This window comes from Giraffa tippelskirchi, chromosome 13 (assembly GCF_054371585.1).
Source record: "Giraffa tippelskirchi isolate mGirTip1 chromosome 13, T2T-mGirTip1v1.2.pri, whole genome shotgun sequence".
In the NCBI taxonomy this organism is placed as follows: Eukaryota; Metazoa; Chordata; class Mammalia; order Artiodactyla; family Giraffidae; genus Giraffa; species Giraffa tippelskirchi.
Genome location: NC_137287.1, coordinates 63,675,773 through 63,700,577, shown reverse-complemented (window position 1 = coordinate 63,700,577; position 24,805 = coordinate 63,675,773). Strand labels below are relative to the sequence as shown.

The window sequence follows — 24,805 nt, the reverse complement described above, 5'->3', positions numbered from 1 at the left end:
GTGAAGCCAGTCAGATAAAGAGAAATGTCGTATGATATCACTTATTTGTGGAATATAAAAAAATGATAGAGTAATTTATTTACCAAACTGAAACAGACTCACAGACATAGAAAACACTGTTATAGTTACCAAAAGGGAAGGCAGGGAAGGAATAAATTAGGAGTTTGGGGTTAACAGATATACACTACTATATATAAAATAGATAAGCAGTAAGGACCTACTGTATAGCACAGAGAACTATATTCAATACCTTGTAATAACCTAAAATGGAAAAGAATATGAAAAAGAATATGTATATGTATACCTGAATCACTTTGTTGTACACCTGAAAATAACACAACATTGTAAATCAACTATAGTTCAATTTAAAAATTGAAAAAAAAAAAGCTATGGTTGGGTTTTCGAAGGTGAAGAATAGTTATGGAGGAATTAGCATCAAATAAAAATGTCATCCATAGCTTCATATCTTGTTCTGATGATATTAATATGAGAGACACAATTTATTATCCTGAAATGTGAAAATTTGACAAAAACAGGTCACCAGATAGATGAGTCAAATTAAACAGGAGGAAAGAAACCGAATTGTAGCTGAAGAGTCTTGGAAAGTTCCAGGGAACTGTTTGTGCTTTTCATGAATCGCCCAACAATTGCCCCCATACATAACTGTTCTGGAGATGAGCCTGGCCTGTTACCTAGGTCTGAAGTACGTCAGGGTGTTCCTGACTCAGGAATTTATATTCTGTGAAATTTGCTTCTGCATGGACTGAACAACTGCTCGGCATTAACTTGTCACATGTGAAGTATAAATTACTGCCATGCCAAAGACATCCTTTATGCATAATGTCAGTTTCAGCTCTTGGTTGGATTCTCCCACTCCAGAAATGAACCAGCGAGACCATTCCAGATTTTCCAAGCATCTTAAATAAAGGAAATCCCATCTCACCATGTGAAATCCTCTTGCAGAGAAAAGGAAATACGACCCAAGCTGTTGACTTATTCTGATAAGTAGTCTGAAATTCAGAAAGAAATCTGAAGAACTGTGGTTGTAAAGAAAATTGGCAATTACTTCATGAGTCAGAGTACACTCAAAATATTCTCCTTGATGGTTTGACTTATGTATGACACCACATAGGTTGTTGACATGTTGTTTTAAAAAACAGGGAGTTCCCTGGTGGTCCAGTGATTAGGGCTCCGCGTTTTCACTGCTGTGGCCTGCTTTCAATCCTTGGATGGGGAACTAAGATTTTCCCCTCCCCTCCAAACTGTAAAAGAATTAAAAAAAAAAAAAGAACACACATTCGTTACATTTTTAGAACACTCACTTCCATAGAATAGAAAATGTAAGATTAATTCTTATGAGTCAGATCTGGTTGGTAAGGAGTTGGTTAGACAGGTTATCACCACTTACAAAGGGATAAAAGTGAAAGAAATTTAAGTCTCTCTAAGGTCAGAGATGACTCAGTGGTGTGGTGATTAATTCACACCCACACAGCAGTGAGGGGGCTAAGAGCCTATTCGTCTTCCGAAATACATTATCCAGAAGCCTGCTTATGGACCTAAGGCTTATGAGGGTTTTTTGATGGCTTTTGTTTCACACTGCTAGGTGCTGGAGTTATTCATCCAAGAAGATAAAATCACAGACCGTAAGGGTGGAACAAATCTTGGAAAAATCCAGGTTTCCCCTTTCTGTAGACAAGGCAAATTAGGCCTCTGCAAGACTACCAAAATCAGACTCATGACTACAGTATGAGGCTTTTGGCTCTTTCTGCAGCATGGGATGGCTCTTTTCTTCTCCTGCTTAACATTGCTGGGGCCTGTTTTGGGGGCTGACAGTTAAAAATGTTCATCAACTGTACGTAAGGTACCGTGTGCTGCTTCTGGTGAATCAGTAGTAGTTTTTATGTTGTATTTGGGGGGTAGAGTTCATCTATCAGCATAAAACATCATCATATATTTTCAATTTGGCCCCCCCCCCTCACAGAGGCATTGCACCCTGCCTGTCGTAGGCAACTGATGGTGAGACACACATACCGTGTGAAAAATTCATTACTGCCTCGCCTAAGGAAAGAAACAGATTCCATCAGCATGTCTAAGCTTTTGTAGAGAACAAGAGAACAACGTCTTGGCTTACTAAGAATACTGCAGGCTTTTAGTTTTTTTTTTCTACCTTTTGAAAATTCATTCTTGTCTAATGATTAGGTATGGGTAAAAGTGAGTTAAGTACTGCCTGACAGTTAGCTCAATAGAAGCTCTGTAATATCACCTCTCCTGGTCTTCTTTGATATAGAACCAGCCATCTGTATCAACGGCTTCTCTGCTTCTTTAATAAGTTGTAAATTGAGTAACATAATTCTTCCCATGTCCAAGGCTAGTCAGCCAAAACACTGTGTTCAGAAATTGGCTGGCTGTGTGTTATAACTTGTCTGTCAACACTTCCTTTCATTACAGTCCTGTGCTTGGTTTTTGGAGACTGCACGGACCTATTCACTAGAGATTCACTTACCTTGGGTGTGTGCTCACATCATTCTGTGCTCGAGTTAGACCAAAATCCCACATTCCACAACTGTCTCTAGACCATCACCAAACACAGAAAGGATCAGTTTGGGGGTTTGCCAAGGCTCCTTCTGTGAGACTTCTTTTTTCACAATTAATAAGGTTGATCAAATCTATCAACTGTTGTTCCTTGTGCTATCATTTCACAGAAATGACCTCTTCTTGAGTCTTGTAGTTTACTCTCCTGTTTCTTGTGAATATATGTGTAAGGAACCCATATAAGATATAAGTTCAGTGAAAGAAAGCCCTTTCCTGTGGATTAGGCTTTATTAGAGTTTTTTCCAGAAATGAGATGGACAACCTTTTAAAGACAGGACTCATGGTCATGCAAGTATATATGAAGAGAATGGATTTCCATGTTAACCTGAAGGTTGAAACAGATTCTTTCTAAAACTTCCGAAGCTAACATCTGTTGAAACTATACTCACTTAGTTTAATATAGGGGAGCCCAGGGAAGCTTAACAAATATGAATGGAAGATTTTTGTTTTTTTATTATTATTATCAATTTTACTTGAAAAAGTAAAAATGTTCTTTTGTTGTTGTTGAAAGAGTCATGTGGGATAAAGGTTTTTGTTTTGGAACAAAAGAAGGGCTGTTTAGTTTGTGTGGCGTGGTGAGAAATCATCTTAAGCTGGAACACAGGTCACAGATCCTTCTGTAAGAGCAGCCTGAGGCTGATTAAGCATTTCCTTAAGGAAGGAGGTATCGCTGTCTCAGTCCAGGCAAAGGTAAGATGCCCCAGAAATACAGATCATCTCCCCAAATATTTATGAGGCAGCCCTTTTTCTCGAGCCAGCAAAAACAGGTAACGACTGCATCTTCGGGTTGAGGTGGTAAACAACTCAGGCATTGGCTGGCGGAGCATATCTGCTCTTGAAGTCAACCGTGCAGGAAGGGGGGACACAGAGGAAATGCAGTTTCATGTCCCAGTAACTCCCCTGACCTGAATTAAGGTGGGAGCCCAGGAGAACATCTGTAAAAATAGCAGCATGCAAACTTCAGAAGGACGGGGCCATGCCTGCTTCACAACACTCTGAGTCCCAAACTCTTTCTGGTCATTGTACAATATGAGTGAAAACTCCTCTGGGATGAATCACGGTTCTAGAATTTTAGATAGTCACTGCAAAGGACAAAGAACCACAGCCATGTGGTATCACACCAGTTTAATAAAGCTACCTGACATCTACCAGCCTGAATACAGACCCTGGCAATGGCAGGGGAAAAAAAAATCCAAACGTTCATTCTCAGAGAATCCTTGTTGATGGACTCAGTCTCTTCGTTATAATTACAGGACAACTTTGAGCTTATCAAAGGCTCTCAGAATATCACCACTGAGATTTTTCTCTAAGCCTTCACACATACAGTGATTAATAAAGCAATTTCAAAGGACTATAATCCTGGGCTATGATTCACATGACTGTGAATTATGATTAACACCAAATCACCAAGATAATTTCTATATGAACACGTGGTCATGTAGAAAGTGGTGTGGGGAGCACTGCTGAGCTTCAAGAGAAGCCTGAGATGTAATCACTTTCCTGTGTTTGTGTAGTTCTGATCATGTGTACCATGAACTGAGGGCAAGTCCTTCACCATCCTGAGCCTCAGTTTTCTGATGTGTGAAATGGGGGCACTGATGCTGGCCCTTTTGGAGGCTTGTGAAGGTGGTAATCAATTATCATTTGCCTTCTTGCAGTGGCTTGCAGAAAGTCAGGCACTGTAAGAGAAGCAAGTGTCTGCATGTTGGAGTCAATGACGACCACGCTTTTATCCACAGCATCATAGGCACCCTAGACCTCTCCTAATTCAGCAGGCCGCTGTAGAATGCCGAGCGTCCACTGAGCCATGGCCAGCCCTCCTGGGAGCAAGCCCACCAAATGCAAACATCCAGAGGGTTCTGACTCTCAAGTGTCTTACAGAAAATAGAGCCAGGAGCTCCATCTGGCACTCCATTTGCTAAACGTCCCGTGGATGTCAAACACTGAGAAATGTGGCTCTTTAAAATCCCAGGGAATAAGACTGCCGCTCAGGAGCTTTCTAATGGACACGCACCACACTCGGTGAAGCAGGAGCCCTTCGCTGCGTGGGCTGGTCACGGGGGATTGCACACCAGCACCCCCCCTCGCCCTCCCCCCTCGCTCTCCCCCCTCGCTCCTTCGACCTCCTCTGAGAGGGACAGGGACGCCGAGCTTTGGTTGAAGGGCTGGTCGGCTTCAGAGGCGTGTGAATACGCCTGTTGCCGATAGAGGGCAGTGTTGCACGTCTGCAGAAGCCCACGCTCCACCGTCTCACAAGACCACCTAAGCTCTTACCTCGGCCCTCCTGCAACTCCAGCACCAGCTTAATAACGAACAGGAGCAATTAAAGCATCTACCCCACGAAACAGATGGCTTCTGGTCAAAGCTTATTATTGCTACATCACCACTTTGATACTGGAAAGGACTTCTTAATAATTCATTATTATTCCTCACCAGTACTTTCCTGCAGAAGACATGTATTAGCCTCACTTTTCAAGACAGATCCAGAGAGACTATTAATACATGGCATAAATCGTTCAGTCCAGAGCCAGACAGACCTAGAAAGTACCTCAGGGTTTCTGTGTTACGCTGAGGCGTTCTCATAAAGACTGCTTTGCTATCTTTGAATGAAAATCGCCCATGGTCTTCCTTTGCTCTTTTTTTTTTCCTACAGAAAATATTTATTTTTATTTAGTTGGCTGCACCAGGTCTTACTTTTAGTTGTGGCATGTGGGATTCCCCAACCAGGGATTGAACTCAGGCCCCCTGTGTCAGCGGCGCGAAGCCTTAACCTCTGGACCACCAGGGAAGTCTGGCTCCCTTTGCTCTTGATTAATTGTCTGGCTTGGAGAGTCACTGAGGCTTCACAGATGGGACCCCTTTCCCCACCACCCCCTAACTGCCATTTATCTCAGTTACAGTTGATAACTGATGACCAAGCCAGCTAATTAAGCCCATTCTGCAGCCCAAGGAAGGAGTCAGAAGGGGATGGGAAACAGACACATATAATCAAGTCAAAGAGTGCAACTGATTCGAGCGATTAAGGGTAAGAGAGTTTTCATCCTTCAGTGTCTCCTCCCTGATCTTATGTAACTGAGAACAGCTTGCCCAGAGCTAGGGAGCTGTCAGCTCTCTCTCCCGCACTCTCCCACTTTCGACCTCTGACTCCTACAGAATCTCATTCTGTAAAGCCACATTCTGAAGGCATTGAATCACTTTTTGGCTAAGCACATGTTGGCTTTGGTGTCACCTACATACACAGCCTTTCTGCTTTATTTGAGGCTGGGTGACACATTCTCTTATGTAATAGGCTGGCAGCCGAGTAAGACTGAAAGCTTCCCTCTTATGTATGAAGTGTCATCTCTAAAGTGGAGACTATTTCTTGCAGAATGGCACTGATAAATTGATAAGTAGAATCAGCTGACAAACAGCGCCCAACAGTGCAGGCTCCTCTTGTTGCCAATTTATCTCTAAAACATGGTTAGGCAAAAGAAGGCTTTCTGGCCTAAGTAAGTGCCATTACATATTTCAGAATGACAGATTAAAATAAGGATTTGTAGTCAAACCTTGCCAGTAAATGTACCCTTATCACTTGTTGCAACGTGGTCCAGTGAAACACAGGGCCAGGCCTGGATGCTGGCACACCAGACAGCAGAAGTTTCTGTTTTCGGCTGTGAAAAGTTTCTCTCTCTGGTGGCAGCTCTGTCTGGCACATTTTTCAACCACCTAGAAAAGACTGTTGGCCCCCAGATAGTCAAGTGTTACTTTCGCTCTTACTAAGCACTGTGCCAGTCTTGGGGCAGTCGGAAAGGGTGGAGGAGAGCATGATGCTTTGATGGCTCTGGCCTGGTCTAAAGTGACACACCCAAGTCTGAAGGGTTTGTACCCACATCCTTTCCGTTGCAGCTGGGTTGCTGGTGGCAATCGCCTTTGCAAGATCTGTTGGATACAGTGCCAACTAGAATTCAACTAGATTTCAATATACGTGGGCCATAGGCTTAGTCCTCCCTGTGGGGGGATTCAGAGACCACTAGAAGACCATTTGGCCCAAAGTCTGAACAAGTTTCTCTGATCCAAAATGGCAGCTTGATTCCAGGTGACTTGGATGTGGCCAACTGTTTCATTCAAGACAACGTCAAACATCAGACATGAAAGAGTTCTCAAGGCTGATGTAGTCCAACTAGTCATCTCAGTTTATGCACAAGGACACTGAGGTTCAGGAAAGTACAAAGACTTAACCCCAGGTTGAGGCAATGAAGAAAAGACTCTGCTTCCGGAGTCAGAGGTTCAAGTGTGACTATTTTAGTTGCCCTTGAACAGAATCTCTTTGAAACTCACATTACTTTTTGTTACTGTTGATTTTTTTTTTTTTTTGAGCTGTTGATGACAGGTGAGCCACTCATTTCTGTGTGCCTCAGCATTGCCTGGAAGACTTGATAGACATACTGATTCTGAACCCCCTGCCAGCCCTCCAGCAGAGATTTGGAATCAGGTTTCCTTGGCTCTGTCTGAGAGGCATCATGGAGAATGATGTGATCTTTGCCATCTCAACACGGCACAGTGTCCCGTTGAGTCTCTTCACTCTGTTTTTTAGATGTGATCCTGAGAATGTAGCCTCACATCACTAAGTAGGAATAACAATTGGCTTCATCCACCTTCTATTCCATCTTCACCCTCCTCTCTTCTGATCACCAACAATTTCCTCCTCCTTTTGCCCTATTCAGGACATAGACATACACAGCCTGTCTAGCTGTTGGCCTTATTAAAGCTTCCAAAAGGTCTGACCTTGAGAGTAAGTGTGAACACATATTGACTTCATGGGGCATAGGCCATTATGTCCTGACTTGCTTGCTACATTCTAGTGTGAACACAAGACTAGATACAGTGGGAATTTCACTCAAGTGCCTTGTTGATGGAGGTGTAGCATGGAACCCATGAAATCCTGCTGCTTCTCCAGAGCCTAATACTTAACGTTATCTATGTAACAGAATACATTGGCAATTGGTAACTGGAAAAATACATGTACATTTTTTTAGGCTACTCCACTGGTATGCAATATATTTCTATTTTTAATTCTGACCATAACACATTTTCTACCATTCTTCTAGAACAATAAAAAATGAAAATCAATGACAGCAATGAGAAGATCATTCACTATGTAGTTTTCTGTTGTGCCCACAATTTGAGTTATTTATGTTTAAAATGCTTGCATGTGTGCTAAGTCAACCCCATGGACTCTAGCCTGCCAAGTTCCTCTGTCCATGGGATTTCCCAGGCAAGAACACTGGATTGGGTTGCCATGCCCTCCTTCAGGGGATCTTCACAACCCAGGGATTGAACCTGTGTCTCCTGCATTGGCAGGTGGATTCTTTACCACTCAGCCACCAGGGAAGCCCATGTTTAAAATGACATAGTTCAAAATAGGTCAACACTGTACAAACACTTTATAGAGACTTAGAATTTCTTTTTTTTTAAATGTTCTGATTTTGTTTATTGAAAAGACAAAATTATAATCAACAAAAATTAAAGAGAAAATAATCTTCTATTTGAGCACTGCAGAAGATCGTCTTCTTTTCATTTCCTGTCTTTGTTCATAGACTTGCAACTTAAGGAGGTTTGTTTTCTATTCTCATCTCAGCAAGTATGAATCTGAGAAAGGAGCTTAAATAAATGTCCACCTCATTCATGTCAAGGGGTGGTTACGGGAATCTGGGGATTCTACAGGTGAAAATGGTCTGTATGTTATGAAGTGCCTTAAATGCCGAAAGGATTGTCATTTTGGTCAAAGTCTCTCATTTCATGATGGTGTTCTCCATCTCTTTAAAAAAGCTGTTGGCATCTGTTTTTAGAGGATGACAAATACAAGGTAAAATGAAGAAAGATGAAAGATCTGCAAAGATTTCAGAGCATTTGACCCAAAGAGGAAAAAGCTGAAAAGCTTCTTAATATCTTCAAGGATATAAAATCCTATGATAAAGTGTGAGTGGGAACCAGCTGTTACCCATCTCTTTGGAGGTCAAATAAAGAAGTTATGGGCTTCATTTTGAAGAGGGCATTTAAGTTTTCTTAAGATCAACTTCCTGACTGTAGGGATTTTTGCCAACTGGAAAGGGATGGTGTAGCACGAGCCTCCTGCCTTGTGTCTTGAAGAATGTTATGTTCATCCACTGTCATGTACAAAATACCCTAAAACCTCATGGTACAAGCAAGCACAGTTTTATGATGCTTTTGGCTTCTGTGGGTCAGGGATTCAGACAGGGCATAGAGCGGTTTGTGTCTGCTCTACTGTGGGGAAGATTCAGAAGTCTGGAAGTAACTTACGCGATCTTGGAACCATCAGCAGGCGTCTTCACTCACATGTCTGATGTCTAGGGCCAGGTTATGCATCTCTCTCTAGGTCCAGCTGAGATGTCTTCAGGTGTTCATTGCATCAGCTTCTCCAACACGGCAGCCTCAGGGTGGCTAGACATCTTACATGTGGCTCTAGGAACAAAGACAAAAGCTGTTTGGCTTTGAAATCACACAAGTGTCACTTCTGCTTAACTAGGACTGTGGAATCAGTCAGAATCCCATCCAGATTCAAGGGGAGGGAACACCAATGTTACTTCTCAATGGAGGACTGTCAAAGAATTTGTAGCCATGTTTGAAAACCATCACAAAGAACTGACTGTAATCCATTTATTCACTCCACCTACCAGTGTTTCTTAAGCCCAGACACCAGGCTGGGATAACTAAGAAGAATTCAACACATCCCAGCCAGCCTGGAGGAGTCCCTGGCCCAGTGGCTGTGGAGAAGAGCAGTCAAGGTGATAAACTTAGGGAGGGACCCTGTGAAGCCCACTCAGGTTTTCTGCCAAGAAGACCCTCCTCTCTGGGACTGAATGCTCTAGGGGAAAATTACTGGTCCTTCTGAATCCAACTAAGCTATGAGTAGTTTTTCAATTTGTTTTTATTTCTAGCCTTTGGCTTGTGCTTTCTGGATTCCACAATCCAGGGAACTCAAATCTTTGGCAGCGAGTCCCATTCTAAATGTAAACAGATGGAGAAAGTGCCAGCCTGGCCCTGCAGAATGCATTCTAAGGCAATAACATGCTGACACTGGTTGGGCAAATGAAGCTGCACGAAACAACTCTGTTTGCTGAGCCCTTTCCCAGACGACCCAGAAGTTTCACATCGGCAAGGGGCACAGCTAATGCCTCTCTCAGAGTCCCCTGCAGGAAGGGCTCCGTCTCAGCTCAGTAGACATTTGTACAGCAAATGAGAGCCTTGTTGGTGAGCTTTCAGGGGAATATACCAGGTTAGCTGGAGTGACTTTTAATTATTTCTTTTATGTTCTCCAGCTTTCTCAGGGCAGAGAATACAACAAAGCCACCTCAAACCCAACTCCTGTTGCCACCACTTAAAATAACTTCATGACTGACATGGGCCCCACTGACTCAGAATCAGATTTCAATTTGTTCTGTCTCTTCCCCATCCTGCTGTCTTGGCACAGGGAAGGGCTGGACAAACTCAGTTTACCTTCCAGCCCAGGATCAAGGCTTCTGGTTTTTGCTTTCCTTAATCAGGACAAGAGGAGGTAACACTCCATTGCTGGTGTTGAGGGGTGTCTGTCCAGAGTATCACTTACCCTCAAATCTCTCCCTCTGGCTGAACAAAATGTCCACTACTAACTTATGTGCTGTCCCCATAGTCTTGTGGCATAGTTGGCCTATGGGATGTTCAGTAAAGGCCAAATGTACCCTGGATACATGGATTAACTCAAGAAAAGCAGTGGCTGTAATAATTAACATGTACTGGGCATGTAGGATGTGCTTGGCTGACCTCTTTTTTTGCAACATCTCATAAAATCCCTGCTGAATGAGTGACAACTTGATGGATTAGTCACTATTGTTATTCTTGCTTCCAAGATAAGGGCTCAGGGGGTTACATAGCTTGTCCCAGGTTCTGTGGATATACTGTAAGAGCAAGGGTTTGAACCCAAGTCTGTTTTACTCCAAAACTCTTGTTTTGAACCACTGCACAGCAATTAATTACACAGTTAGCAAAGCGCGGGAGTTCGGGATACCTGACAGGTATGTTTTGATGGTGTTGGCTAGGGGAGGAGAGAGAGGTGTTCTTTCTTAGGGAAAACACTTGAGATGCTAAGAAGATGCAAAAATAGAATGTGGAGGATGCTGAGCATAAACCCACACATTCAGGGTTTATTGAACACCTACTATGTGTTGATGTATAGTGAAGTCAGGAGTAATGTACAAAGACCAGCAGGAGTGACTTATGAAAGGCAGGAGGAAGACTCAAGAACAGCAATGTGGGTGCTCTCTCTTCTGGAAGAACCCACCACCCTGGGGTCAACCAAGCGGCTTAGAGATCCCAGCCCTCGTGGCTCCACAGACACACCCCCAGTTGCCCTGACTCAGTCCCTGGAGTCAGAGTATGTGTGTGTGTACCAAGTCGCTTCAGTCATGTCCAACTCTTTTGCAACCCAATGGACTGTAGCCCGCCATGTCCCTGAGATTCTCCAGGCAAGAGTACTGGTGTGGGTTGTCATGCCCTTCTCCAGGGGATCTTCCTGACCCAAAGCCAAAACTCAAGTCTGTTTGTCTCATGCATTGGCAGGCAGCTTCTTTAGGAAGTCGCAGAAGATGTCTGTAGTGTTTGTGTGTAGCAGGTGTACAAAATAAGAAGTGAAATCAGGACCCAGAGCCCGAGGGACAGTGATCTGCAGAGTGGCCTGGAAACCCTCAAGAGACCCCAGTGGGAGCAGCAGGAGCTTTGCTGCAGACCCAGTGGACAAGGAGCAGCTGGACCCTGGGGATGCTGTCATCCTGGGCTCATCCCTGATGGACAGGAAGTACTTCCCTCCAGTGAGTGCTCAGTGCTACTGAAAGAATCGATGGGAGCCAGGGGAGTGGAGGGGCCAGAGGAATCATACATATTTTATGCTGTGGAATCAAATGGGAGAGGCAAAGTGATTTCTTTTTCAAATGGAAGTGGTGGAGACTCGATTTCATTTAAGATTAATAGGTGCACTGCCCAGTCATCAGAGCTCGGAGACAAAGTAAGATGAACAGGCAAGATGCTGAGCCACAAAAATGGAGCTGGGATATTCAGGGCTGCAGAGGAATATTTGGCATAAATATCACAATCCAGGTGGTGGCCTAACCTGCAGGCACCTCTTCCTTCATAGCATCATTCCTGGAAAGTGTGGAGAAGCTGGGACATTATTTTCAAAGCACCAAGAAGATTCTGGTAACGCTGATGAAGTTACTTCTAGTACGTGAAAAATGATGCTCCAATCGAGTCTCTGTCCTGGTAAAGTCTGCATGGAACAACAAAGCTCAGGGCTGAGGGGCACCTGCCAGTGGGTGGAGGAAGCATGCATAGTGGCCTCTTTCTTTCCCTGCCCTAGCAGGGGCCACCCACCTGAATCATTCCAGAGCTCTGAGCATCTAGGCTGTCTGCAGAGATGGGCGGGGACAGATACCTCACTCTTCCTTTGGGAATTTCCTTTCGTGCTTAATAGCCTCTGAAGGCAAATGGAAGGTGATTTTTCCAGGCCATTCCCTTTGCTTGATCTATTTCCAAACACCGTGTCTCTGCCTCCACTTCCTGCTCGTTCTATGAAAGGAGAGCATGACAGAGCTTCCTTTAGCCAAGCCCTCTTTCTCTCCTTTTGAGATCTGACACATCCTTAGGAAGTCAGTTCAGAATTTACCAGTAGGGGCAAGAGTGGGATCAGTGCATCTTTTGTGAAAGGGAGGCAGATAGGGTGTAGTGACCAGCAGGGCCTTCCCTGCGTACAAGACAGGCGTCCAGGAAACACCCCCATTCTGTTCACCCTTTCTTCCCACGAACTATCCACGAATCTGGGTTGTCGCATCCTCTGTGTGGGTCCTGCCCTGGGCGGCAGGAGGAATAGAAGATAAGCTCCCGTTTCCTGCCTGCCAGGCGTGTGCAGACTTCCTGTTCTGTCTCTTGCCCTCGTTTTAACCTGTGCCCAGATCTCTGCAGTACTTAAGCCCATAGGGGAGTGGGGCTGTCAGCACTGCTCCCTGAAGCCCCAGAGAGAAGAGACATCAATCAGGGGACCTTCTACCTTGGCGGCATGGTCTATTTGGGAGTCACTTAGGGCTTCCCTGGCGGCTTAGATAGTAAAAATCTGCCTGCAGTGCAGGAGATGGGGGTTCAGTGCCTGATCAGGAAGATCCCCTGGAGAAGGAAATGGCAACCCACTCCAGAATTCCTCTGTCCTGGAGAATCCTATGGACAGAGGAGGAACCTGGCAGGCTATGGTCCACAGGGCCGCAAAGAGTTGGATACAACTGAACGACTAACTACTAGAAAAAACAGTTAATGAGCGAAGCAATACCGAATATGTCCTTGCAGGGCCCTCTGCACCACGATGCTTGCCCAGAGGACTTCCCTTTTGCAATCATGTGCACGTGAACCTCAAGTCTCTCATGCCTGCGGGAGAGGTGCTGCTGTGACTCCGAAGGGTGGGGGGCAGTGTGATGCCACAGGCTCTGCTGCTTCTGATGCTTCGTGTTGCCTGCAGGTCCTGGACGGCCCCTCATCCGTCACCCACGGGGGGTCCTCCACTAGTGCTGCCAGCCCCCTGTGGCACAAAGCTCAGGACGGGGCTACCATTCCTTCAGGTCTGGTCAGTCCACAAAAAACCTTCACCACCTGCCACTCAACTGAAAAACAAATGAAACAAAACACTGTCCTTTCCCTCTAAAAACCGCACCAGTCCCAGGAAGTCACGGACGTGTGGGGCCAGGTTGTTGGAGAAGATGATGTCACTGCCCTCCCAGCTGCCTTGATCTGGTTTGTTTTTTCAACAATATGGGAGAGTCTTAGTTGTGATCACAGCAGAGAGGAAACGTATCACCATGTTGACCAGGATCAACATCCCCCTGTTTTGCTGGCTCAGGGCTCCTCTACCCAGGGGGCCCTGTGGGCATTTGTGACACACGTGTCCACGGGTGGGTGTGTGTGGGTGCAGGGAGGGCTGGGCCCCATGCAGTCCTGGCTGCGGTAGCGGACACGCGGCAGAGGCGTTCACTCACTTATAAAACCAGCCCCCCACTTTTCCTGCAGGAGGTAATGTGCACACAGGCCTGGGGCGGGGTGGCACTCAGTCCCTGGTGTTCCCATTCCTGCAGGGGCAGTGCCAAGGCCCCTGCTTCCTGGGGGTCCTGAGCCACCTCCCATGGTGCTCGTTTCCACAGGTGGTCAGCAGGCCACAGGCCACTGCCAGGGACATGAAAGCATCTCCTCTCCCAACATGTCATCTTCTCCTATCCCTCTGTCTCCATTCTTCCCCTTTTCTCTTCCTTCCCCTACCCACTCACTCCCCCCCCCCACCCCCATACCCAGTCCTTTGGAACCAAGAGAACTGGCGAGCCACCAACTCTTTATGACCTTGGAAGAGGCCTTCACCCCCTTGGGATTCACGTCTTTGTGAGTAGAAGCAGGAAGCTGGACCATGGCTTGGGAACAGAATCTTGGACTGCTCTTGTTGAAGAGTTGACCCAAGGCCCAAATGTCCTTCCAGCCCATGTAGGGTGGCGGCTGGGGGCCCCCGGGGACCCCCACGGGCCCCAGGCTCCACTCACCAAGCTGTCCAACCGCTAAAATCAGCTCTAATTGTATTTTCCTTTTTCTCTCTTGCTCACAGAAGGAGCGCAGTGGCTAATCCAAGCTGCTGAGGCAGTGTTTTCTCTGTCACAAACCAGACTGTGCACCATCCACTTTGAGGTATGTCTCAGCCAGTGCTGGGAGTGACTTTGGCTCAACTCTGCCCTTTACCTCGGCTTCTGAACAAAGCCAAACAGGAGCCATGAAAGGGCTGCAGGGCCAATGAAGTAATGTCTGAAAATGTTGGTGGGATCTTTGAGTTTCTCAGAGTAATTTTCTTTCTAATTCCAGAAGGACGCTGTCCCTTTAAAAAAAAAACAAGGCCATCTGAGCGGTGAATTTAAATGAGCTGCGCACAATAATTTCATCTTCATGCTGTAGTTGAATCCACAATCCTGGGCAGGGCCTGAATGTAACTACTTCAATTATTTATCAGAAAAATTGTTTTTCTCAACTCTACCCGGATGTTGAAATGGTTTTCTAAAACAGTTTTAAAAATATGCTCCAGTTCATGACCTCAACTTCCGGGAATCATTGCGTTCCCAACAGTGGACCACATCAAATCAGTTGGCTCCAAAAAGCACGAGTGATTCAAAAAGCCTGACTCAGCCTGGCCTTAGAGGACACTTCTGCGGGTGCAAGTCCGAGCTCAAACTCTTCAACCCTGGGCAAGTTTTAGCAGAGTAGAGTTGGGACGATGGAGATGTTCTCATGATTAATCTCCTGCACAAAAGATTGAACAGGAAATTAATGTGGATTTCTTAGAAGCTGTTGAGACTTAAGAGCCTTGGTTTTAGTGAGAATTTCAGATTCAAGACCTGCCAGGGACATTTGCCATCAGGATCATGACCTAATTGTATTGATTATCCTTTATTATCCACAAGAATCTGGTAGATGCCACCAGTGAACTTTCCAAATTGTTCGTAGGACTCCAGTGAATTTGTTCCAGTGAAATAAGTGGGCTCCTGGGAACGCCTCCCTCAGGATATGAAGGACAAGAGGATGCTGGTACCTCACCAGTCAAAGCCTCGTCAGCAGGCTTCGGGATCCAGAGCAAGTGCTGGAGATTCTTGGAACTGAGGTCTCAGGTCAAATATTATGATAATATTGAGCTCCATGAGATTGCCAATATTCAACTGTTTTTTTAAAACTAGATTTTATATTTTTATTCTTTTTTGGACGTGCTGGGTCTTCATTACTGCTCTGGCTTTTCTCTAGTTGTGGCAAGTGGGGGCTACTTTCTAGTTGCAATATGTGAGCTTCTCATTGCAGAGGCCTCCCTTGTTGGAGAGCTCGGGCTCTAGGGCATATGGACTTCAATAGTTGCTGCTCCCGAGCTCCAGAGCACAGACCCAATAGTTCTGGTGCTCAGGCTTAGTTGCTCCATGGCATGTGGGATCCTCCTGGACCAGGGATCAAACCCAAATCTGTAAGGCTAAGCAGATTCTCTACCACCTAACCACCAGGGAAACCCCTCAACTATGTTTTAACCTGTAAAAAATGGCTGTTTCATGTGGTTTGACCTAATGTATATACTTGACACTTGATTGTGACCTTCTTCTTTCATGGAGGCAGAAAGACCCTGTGTCGCACTTAGAATGAAATCCTACTCGTGTTCAAAGGTCCATAAGGCATCCTCAGCCCAAGTGAACTTAGTTCTGTTAATTCCCCTCATGATTTCTCACCACCCCAGTCAGAGCTAATCTCTCCATCTGGGGTTTTGCTGACAGTTGGCTAGCAGTTCTTGTGAAATATACACCTTCAACTATAGCTATTTGTATTCATGAATGCCCATTAAAATTACAAATTCTTTGAGGATGTGGTCTATCACACACATCTTTGCATCTCCTAGATGCCTTTCCACATAGTAGGCACTATTAATTATTTATTGGTTGGCTACCTGGATCTTGATGCTTTTACTAATGTAGCAAAAATTGATTACCATCAGTCAGCTCTTTCAGAATTTATAACAGGGCTATAGTTTTTGCTTCATGGAACAAAAATGATTATAGTTTTTTCTATTAGGATTAAGAAGGTTGTTGCCTTTTTAATCTCATGTAGCACATAGCATTTTCACAGTGTGCTTTGCGTTCACATTTTCCTTTGTGTTGATGTGATTCAGAAAATACTAAGAGCTGATGGGCTTCCCTGGTGGGTCAGTGGTAAAGAATCTTCCTGACAATGTGGGAGTTGCAAGTTCAATCCCTGAATTAGGAAGGTCAGGAATATACTGAGGAGGGAGGTCGAGAATACTGGAGGCAACTGGCTCCAGTATTCTTGCCTGGGAAATCCTATGGACAGAGGAGTTGGGCTATAGTGTATGGGATCCTAAGAGTTAGACACAACAGTGATTAAACTACTATAACAAGAGCTGACTGGTTTTCCCAGTTCTGCTATGTCCCCTCAGGGGTGGAGGTAATGGGTTCCCTGGGGGCACAAAGGGTGTCACAACTACCAAAACACATGGCACTAGATCACGTGCCTGACCACAGCATATGACCAGAAGCCAAGGACTGGGAGCTTCCAGGGCAACACGCCTCTGGTGGAACTCGGCATCACTCCATCCTCCCTCCGCCCCATCGTGCCTACCTGCTCCCCGCCGTGGGCTCCTTCTCCATGAATGGACCTGATGTTCTTCCAGATGCTGAAGCCAGAAGTCTTTGAGGCCAAATGCACCCTCCCATCCATCACTTCACTGACCCCCGCATCTCATTGGTCATCTCTCCGTTCTTCTGTTCTGTCTCCTTCTCCTGCCCAGATGCCAAGGTAACACCCTTTGTTCCTGGCTCTCCTGCTGCCTCTTCCCTCCTGAGACTCCTCCACCAGAGTGAGCTTTATAAGCTGCGCTTCTGATCGTGTTGTTCCTCTGCTTCAAATTCTTCCTGCACGTCTCACTTGCAAGTCACACCCTTCCATCCAGTTCAGCCTGCCTCTCTGGAATCCTAGTCCATCACCCTCTCTCTGAGCTGCTTGGAGTTCCTGTCTCCCCTTGAGTTTTATGTTTCTAGCTCCCTCTGAATGGTCAGCTCACACCCTCCTCACAGCCAAATCCTACTGAACTGTGGGATTCAACTCAGGGTCTCCTTTATCATCCCCTCCACCAGGATGGCTCGTATACCTCCCTGGATCCCACAGCACCAAGCTCACCTCCAGCAGAGAAAGTGGAGCCGTCAGTGCAGAAGCAGCTCACCTTAGCCGTGACAGTGTGTTTCCTTTGCTTTGCTTACTTGATGTTATGTGATGCACAGATTTTTATTCTGGGTCTCTTTTCTTGGTCAGGACAGTGACTAATGGTAAAGATTCAGCTCTGGTTCTTGACGTGCTAATTCTAACCTTGAGTATTTCTCTACTTGGTCTGTTACAGTGGGCATGAATTTATACGTGACAGGCAGACACACAGCCTTTTAGCTAATTACAAAGAATACACCCCACACGGCAGCTGTCCTGCCCCCTTGGAAACAAAAGCGGAGAAAGATGACTTGCTGGTTATTGAAGGTAAATCTCCTAAGGTTTCAGAGTTGGGATTTAGTGACTGCATGAGGAAAGGAATAAACTGCCCCATCGTCAGACAAAACTCAGGTCTGGCTATGAGCAAGGGGCAAAGCCGGCCATGAGCAGGAGGCAAAATCTCACTTTCCCAGGGTATCAAACTTGTCATAGGCCTATGCTGTGTTCAGGGTGGTCATCTCCCTGGAGGACGTGGGGATAGGCAACCTTTAAGACCTACCTCAATGAAGCCTGAACCCTAAACAAGGTGTTAAGAACCCAAACCTGGGGATGGTGCCTGAAATATGGCAGCATCTGTGACTCATGCAAGCTTAGTCATTTCAAGTTGAAGCTGTGCCAGTTCACCACCCAGTAATATTTTCCACTCAATGATCACCGATAAACAAGAGATAACCAGTCATCTCTAGATTGTGCTCAGAGCTCCAGCTCTGAGGCCCAGGCAGCTCAGAGGATCTGGAGGTGGCAAAGCAGGCTCTTCCTCTCCAGCCTATCTGCTGGCTTATACCCTCCCCCAACCCTGCCCCAGAAGGTGTTGACCACTGGTGCAGCTGCTCAGCATTGAGTTGAAATTGGGGGCTTTTACATATTCAGTAGGTTTCAAAGTTTAAAGAATATTACATAATTGAAATAATATTAAAAAAAAAAAAAACAGTTGACTTTGCTTTACTGGTTCAAACTACAATTAGAAGCCAGAAGTCAACAGTGATGGGCTTCCTGAGTGGTACTAGTGGTAAAAACCTGCCTGCTAATGCAGGAGATGTAAAGAGATGTGGGTTCGATCCCTGGGTCAAGAAGATCCCCTGGAGGAGGGCATGGCAACCCACTCCGGTATTCTTGCCTGGGGAATCCCCAAGGACAGAGGAGCCTGGTGGGCTACAGTCCATAGGGTCACCATGAGTCACACACAACTGAGTGAGCAAGCTATTCAACAGTGATGGAATCTCTGAAACAATGGGAAGAGCACCTCACATTGAAAGTAGTTCACAGCAGACATGGGAGGTTTAGCCCAGACAGGCCAGGGCTCTCAGAGGCTGCTGTGTCCAGAGGGGCAGCAGCCAGGTGGGGCTTTGAGGGTCCCAGGTATTACAGGGCACAGTCCCTGTGAGGACTGTTCATGCTGCAAATTCAAACATCCATGAGGGAGCAGCATGGAAGGGCGAGAGTGTTCTTGCTGCTAATTGGTTTAGTCTCAGCTCGAGTCCAGCCTCCCTTGGCAGACACAACTGCTACTATCCAAAGAGACTGAAACTCACCAAAGCTATTTATGTCTATGTGCCAAGCCACAGAGACGATGCAGTTATGAGCACAGATCTGCGCTGAACGAGCGTGTGCTGCAAACTTCCACATGAGAGGGGGTCATGTAGTATAGCAGGATGCAAGTATTTTGAAGCGAAAACCTGCAAATATAAGATGATGATGTGACATGACAGGAGACAGGTGTGCTCCGCAGGCAGCCTCTCTCCATGGAAACTGCAGGGCAGGCGTGCTGAACTTAGTGAGATGCAGCATGCTCCCAGACTCATTTCAACCCAAGCAGACACAACCTTCCATGACTTCCATTAAACAATTTATTAAAAATTTAAAATAAGAGTGCCTGTCTATTATATTTCCTTTTGTTGGAAGATGCAGTGAAATGACCAAGGGGCTGTGTGTGTGTGTGGGCCAGGGAGAAGTGGAGAGAGACAGTGACAGGTAAGGGAAGGAATACACAGCTTAATTAGCAACCAATGATGGAAACCCACCTATGCTCTGATTTTATCCTTTTGGGGGTTAGTGTTTATATTCATACATGATTCTAATAAAAACCCTGGAGATGGCTATTCCTAGCATCCTCTTTGCAGATGTGGGACTACTGAGGGAAGCTATGTGAGTCCCCCTACGTCACACACTAGGAAAGACAGATCTCAAAGCACAGTCCCAGGCTTCAAACCCAATGCTCTGTCCTCCGAAATATGTTCTTTCTTTGGAAAATCATATAGATCATGGGGACAAGATTTTCCCAAGATTATTTGGTTTCCCATGTGCATGCTATTGCCTCATGGTCTGTAGGGTAGAATGTTGGTTCCCATACAATGTGAATCCTACTGTCTGGGAGAAGTTGTGAACCAGAACTTGGGGACAGGTTGCAAGCTCCTGGGCCGCTGGGTGTGGGATGAGGAAAAGACCCATAGATGTCAATATTGCATTACTTACTGTATCAGCTGTGCTTGATAAGCATTTGCTGCGGGCCAGACCCTTAGACCCTTAGTAAACTCCGGGAGTTGGTGATGGACAGGGAGGCCTGATGTGCTGTGGTTCATGGGGTCACAAAGAGTTGGACACAACTGAGTGACTGAACTGAACTGAACTGAGACCCTTAGAGAGGCTTCCCAGATGGTGCTAGTGGTAAAGAACCCACCTGCCAGTGCAGGAGACATAAGAGACACAGGTTCGATCCCTGGGTTAGGAAGATCCCCCGGAGAAGGAAATGGCAACCCACTCCTTGCCTGGAGAATCTCATGGACAGAGGGGCCTAGTGAGCTACAGTCCACAGGGTTGCAAAGAGTTGGACATGACTGAAGCGACTTTGTATGCATGCACGCAGACCCTTAGACATAAGCATTTGTGAAATGGTGGCCATAGCCAGTAAGCACTCATAGACACAGTCCTGGGCCCCACAAAGCCCCTCACTTATCAGGAAGACCAGCAAGGGAGCCTGGGCTGCTCCCCGACCCAGCCCTCAACCCGTTCCTCACTGAGAATCTCTGGGCATTATTTAGACACCAGGAATCATCCTGATATTCACTCCGGGTTGGGGGGAGTCTTCTGAGAGAACACAGAACATGGTTCTCTCTATAGAGCAAAGGCAGGGGTCAGCTTGCCCACCCGGAATGGAGGAGATAAGGGTGCAGAGAGCCAGGGAAGTTAAGTCATTCATTCATTCATCTGATAAATATTTGTAAGGAGCCAATGATGTGCCAGCCACTCTTCTGAGGGCTGGGACGATGGTAGTGCACAAAACAGATAAACAACCCTGTTCTCTCAGAGATAATGGGCCTTGATCTCCTAGAACAGGCCCAGCCTGGTGGAGAGGCTGGGGGAGGGAGAGCGTGTTCTGTTTTCAGTGTAACACTGAGGAACCCAGGGCTTTGCCATCTGCAAGCCAGCAGACCCAAGGTGCAACTCAGGCCTTCCAGCCCTCACTGTGTGCTGCTACACAAGGGAACCAGCTGAAAGAGGGGTCCTGGGACCCTGGCAGAAACTTCAGACATGTTGGCATCAAATGTTGTGACTCTAAGTTTGTTCCTTCTGTTATCTTTCCCTTCCTAATGAAAGTTTCTGGGGAGATACGGGTGACAAATGCACCCATCTTTGTCAACACTTTTGAGTATAGATATTCTATTGAGACCTATTGAGTAGAAGTATTCATCTACCCAAATAACACAACTCCCTTAAAGAATTTAAGATATCTGAAAACAGTAATCAAATTTGTAAAGTAAGGCAAAGCAATGACTAACCAAAAAACCAACAGAAAGTTATGTGACCATTTTATATTATGCAAAATTGCAATTAAGAACCAGAATTTGACAAATACACAAGGAAAGGGCCTAGAGCTTAATCAGTGTATTATTTTTAGAACAAACTCTAAGATCAAACATGTCTATTTCAGGGGATTTTATATGTATGATATTTCAGGTCAAGACTGAAATTTCTATATTAACAAAAAAAATCATCATCCTAAGCTAGAGGAATGGAGCAGGGAATAAACTGGCACTTTTCAGCAATTTCTTTCTGGCAATTCTAAACTAGTTACAGGAAAGAACTGCAATTTGTGAGGCAAACTCAGTAACAGCTTGGTTTTCAGAGGGAAACTGAGATACACACATACCTACCCATGGTTACTTCCTTTCGAAGAGCAAGAAAACAAACCCCAAATGCTTGAAGTGGTAATAATGGTTGGTTTTATTCAGCTGATAACAAATTTGCTCTTTTACAGGCAGAAGATGCAAACCCAAGGCAGCGGTGTAGGACTTCCTTTCCTGTGATGGGCAGGTCCCTGGATTTCACTTCTCTGACAGTCACTCTTGACACCTGCTGGCTGATCACTCAGCCTCCATGAACTTCACTCCAGTCCAACGCAGCTTCCGTGGTCACAGCCCTAACCTCGTCATCCACAGCGTGTTCTGCTGCCTGCATCTTAACCTCCCTGTCCCCTCCATTCCTCCTCCTCTTCCTCCCAGTATTCCTCTCTGTCTGTTCTGCAGATGCCTTGACCTCTGGGAGCCTTCATCTGGTACCCTGCCCTCCATCCCTGGTCAGGAGAGTCAATCCTCATCCATCACCTAAGCCTCTCACATTGTGGCTCTGTCTTTAGAACACCCTTTACCTCTCTCAGGCTGGGCCCAATTCAGAGACCAAGGTCCATCATCTCCATGAGAACAGGGACTATTTCTCTGTTTTGTTCACCACCATCATCCCAGCACCCAGAAGAGTGGCTGGCACTTCCTAGGCCCTCCATAAGTATTTCTTAGATGGATGAATGAATGACTTAACTCCCCTGGTTCTCTGCACTCTTCTCTCCTCACTTTTGGGTGGGTGAGATGGTCCCTCTTGCTTCTCCCACCACATTCTGTGTTCACTCTAGGACTCCCTTTCCCTGAGGGACCATCAGGATGATCCCTGGTGTCTAAAGAATGCACAACCTGAGGGCCCAGCCCAGACATTCTCAGGGAAGAAGGGGCTGGGGATCAGGCGTAGGAGAAGCCCAGGCTCCCCAGCTGGTCTTTCTGATTAGAGTGGGGCTTCCTTGAGCCCAGAGTTTGTGTCTGTGAACCTTCCCAATCCCCGGCTGCAATCCCCGTTTTCTAAGTGCTTCTAAATGGAGTCCAGTTACCTGGATGAGTGTTTGCCTCTGGGAAACACACTGCTAGAAGGCTCCTTCCTTTCCCACATGACTTCAAGACCAATGCTTCTAGGGGAGAAGTGTACCAGCCAGGGTGTGGAGGCTCACATTTGAAACCTGGTTGTAACTTGACGGCATAAGGTCATCACCCAGCTGTATGCCTGGGCGGCACTGGGCCTGGATCATAATGCACTTCCTCCCTGAGTTACCTTCCTCTTCATCTGATTTGCTAGGGAATCTGGATTTGTCAAAGTTCTCAGCCCCATTTGCTTCTGGCCAATGCTCCTACTTGTTCAGCAATCCAGAGAGTAGAAAACAGGACCTGGGTCTGCAGTAGCAGAGCGGGCAGCACTGGAGGTGGATGGGCCACCTAGAAAGACCCCCTGCTTCATCCTTATGTATTTTCTAGGCTGACCAGCACATCAGAAGTGAGAAATGGTCTTTCCTAGCCTGGGGTCTTAGTGAGCTCACCCTCTGCTCCCGGCTCCATACAGCAGGAAAACACACCCAGTCTGGCTCCAGGACTAAGACAGAGAGTCTTGTCTACAGGGGTCACCTTTAGCAAGGACATTAATGGCCAGGGAATGGTGAAAAGAGGTTTCGAGGACTGACAAAGCCTTTAAAACTGTCCAGATTTGAGGAGCTGGTGAAAGACGGAGGAGGCCAAGAGCTAGCGATTGGCTTTTTGCACCTCTGAGTCTCCCCAGTGAACACAGGCAGCAAAAGCCTTTATGTTTATCCGAGGTCAGCAGTCAGAACGCAGCCAACGGGGGAGAGAGCAGCTGATGGAGGAGGTGGGAAGGGGAGGAGGGGAGAGGACGTGGAAAGGAGGCAGGAGGAGCCGGGCAGAGACTGACAAAACCCAGGCAAGTCCGCTCCCAGGGGCTGAGGCTCTGGAAAACAAATTTGGAAACATTATCCCACAAGATCTCCATTGAAGACATTAAGCCTAGAGGCCCTAAGAGACCCACTGAAGAGAGGAGGCCGGAGCCGGGATCTCAGAGGCTCAGCCGTTCTGTGAAATCAAAACAGCTTGAGCCAAAACAGCTCATGAAGAGATAAGGGATTAAACCAAGCTTGGAACCATTTTAGATGAGAGAATCTCTAACATTCTTGAGGTCCCCATAGGAAGAGGTTTGCTCAACTTAGCAATGAGCTGTGAAAAGCAGAATTCCACTCCGGGGGTCCCTGTTGAAGCATAAAAACCCCAAAATTCTCCCACAGGCCATGTAATTGTGTTTATTCTCTTCCAGGGCTGGCAACACAGAGTGAACCCCACATTCCTTTGTTTGTGATTGCACCCCAAAATATCATACTAGGGAGTTGTTAGGTCTGGGGATTCAAAATTCACTGATAAAAGTGAGTTCTTACTGGAATTCAAAAAGCAAACAGGAACCAAGAGTATTTTTATAGCACTTTTGCATCTAAAGCTTTTTCATCTTGGTTTGGATTCCAGTTGCTCCCTGGGCAGTTTTGAAAAAATAAAAAATAAAAATGAAATGGAGAAGTCTTCAGCAGCTATAAGTAATAGAGGTGAAGATACCATCAAGAAGGAAGCTCCAAGGGGCTGTGGGGCAGGTCCCTGGGTGCCTGGAGGATGCATGGGTCATGTTCAGGTCAGGGGCACTGATATTTTATGCTGAACATTCAAAAAGTTACTTCCTGGAATACCACGGTTAATATCAAGACTCCCCAGGCATAGTGTCAGGGACACAATCTGAGGTCCCCAACAGAATTTCTCCAATTTTTCCAAATGTGTTTCGGGTGAGGAAGTGAATCTTAGTACTAGGCAGAGAGTCAGGTCTTTGGGGGTCTCTCAGAATCCAAAAATGCTGAGAGAGACCCTCTGAGGCGCATCTTGCATCTCCTGTAGCACCAACTTCTGTTTGTATATAAACACGAGCTAGTATTCTCTACTTTTGTGTTCCCAAGTTGAGGGATGTTACAGGACATTGCATTGTTATCTGGGAGGGCTTGATGGCCTATGAGTCTTCAGAACCGAGGGAGTAGGAAGTCTTGTCAATGAAGAGCTTAAGAAATGAGCGTTCGACTTGGATTCCTGAGCCTGTGGGGAGGGGGTTGGACACTGTGGGAGGGGGCAGGTGAGGCTCTGAACCCCTGATTTTCCTAGCCCTCTATCTGGCACCACAGCTCATGGGAGCCAAAGATCTATCTCCTCCCTGCAAACTGAAACATGGCAAAGAT

At 46.1% G+C, this 24,805-nt stretch overlaps 3 long non-coding RNA genes across 12 annotated transcripts in view; 2 read left to right on the top strand and 1 right to left on the bottom strand.

Annotated features, from left to right (window-relative positions):
• Positions 1–16,022, top strand: part of LOC145532840 (uncharacterized) — a 109,489-nt gene extending 93,467 nt beyond the window's left edge. For 3 of the 7 annotated variants that reach the window (XR_014073606.1, XR_014073605.1, XR_014073607.1), the window contains one exon: positions 4,251–5,199. This is a non-coding gene — a long non-coding RNA (uncharacterized LOC145532840). Of the gene's footprint in view, positions 1–4,250; positions 5,200–5,486; positions 5,618–6,477; positions 8,122–14,251; positions 14,332–14,502 lie in introns of those variants that run through there. The other 4 variants (XR_014073609.1, XR_014073608.1, XR_014073604.1 and 1 more) reach the window with 3 other exon arrangements.
• LOC145532842 (uncharacterized) lies at positions 45–17,040 on the bottom strand. Of its 4 annotated transcripts, none has more exons than XR_014073612.1 (5): positions 16,801–17,040; positions 14,190–14,934; positions 12,941–13,268; positions 8,893–9,054; positions 45–1,262 (listed from the first exon to the last, which is right to left on the bottom strand). It is a non-coding gene; the product is annotated as an uncharacterized LOC145532842 (long non-coding RNA). The 4 variants fall into 4 exon arrangements; XR_014073614.1 differs by lacking the exon at positions 45–1,262 and adding an exon at positions 8,032–8,410 and having other exon boundaries at positions 13,996–14,934; XR_014073613.1 differs by lacking the exon at positions 14,190–14,934.
• Positions 16,737–24,100, top strand: LOC145532841 (uncharacterized). Its single transcript, XR_014073611.1, has 3 exons — positions 16,737–16,977; positions 17,576–17,706; positions 21,695–24,100. It is a non-coding gene; the product is annotated as an uncharacterized LOC145532841 (long non-coding RNA).
• The last annotated feature ends 705 nt before the right edge of the window (positions 24,101–24,805 follow it).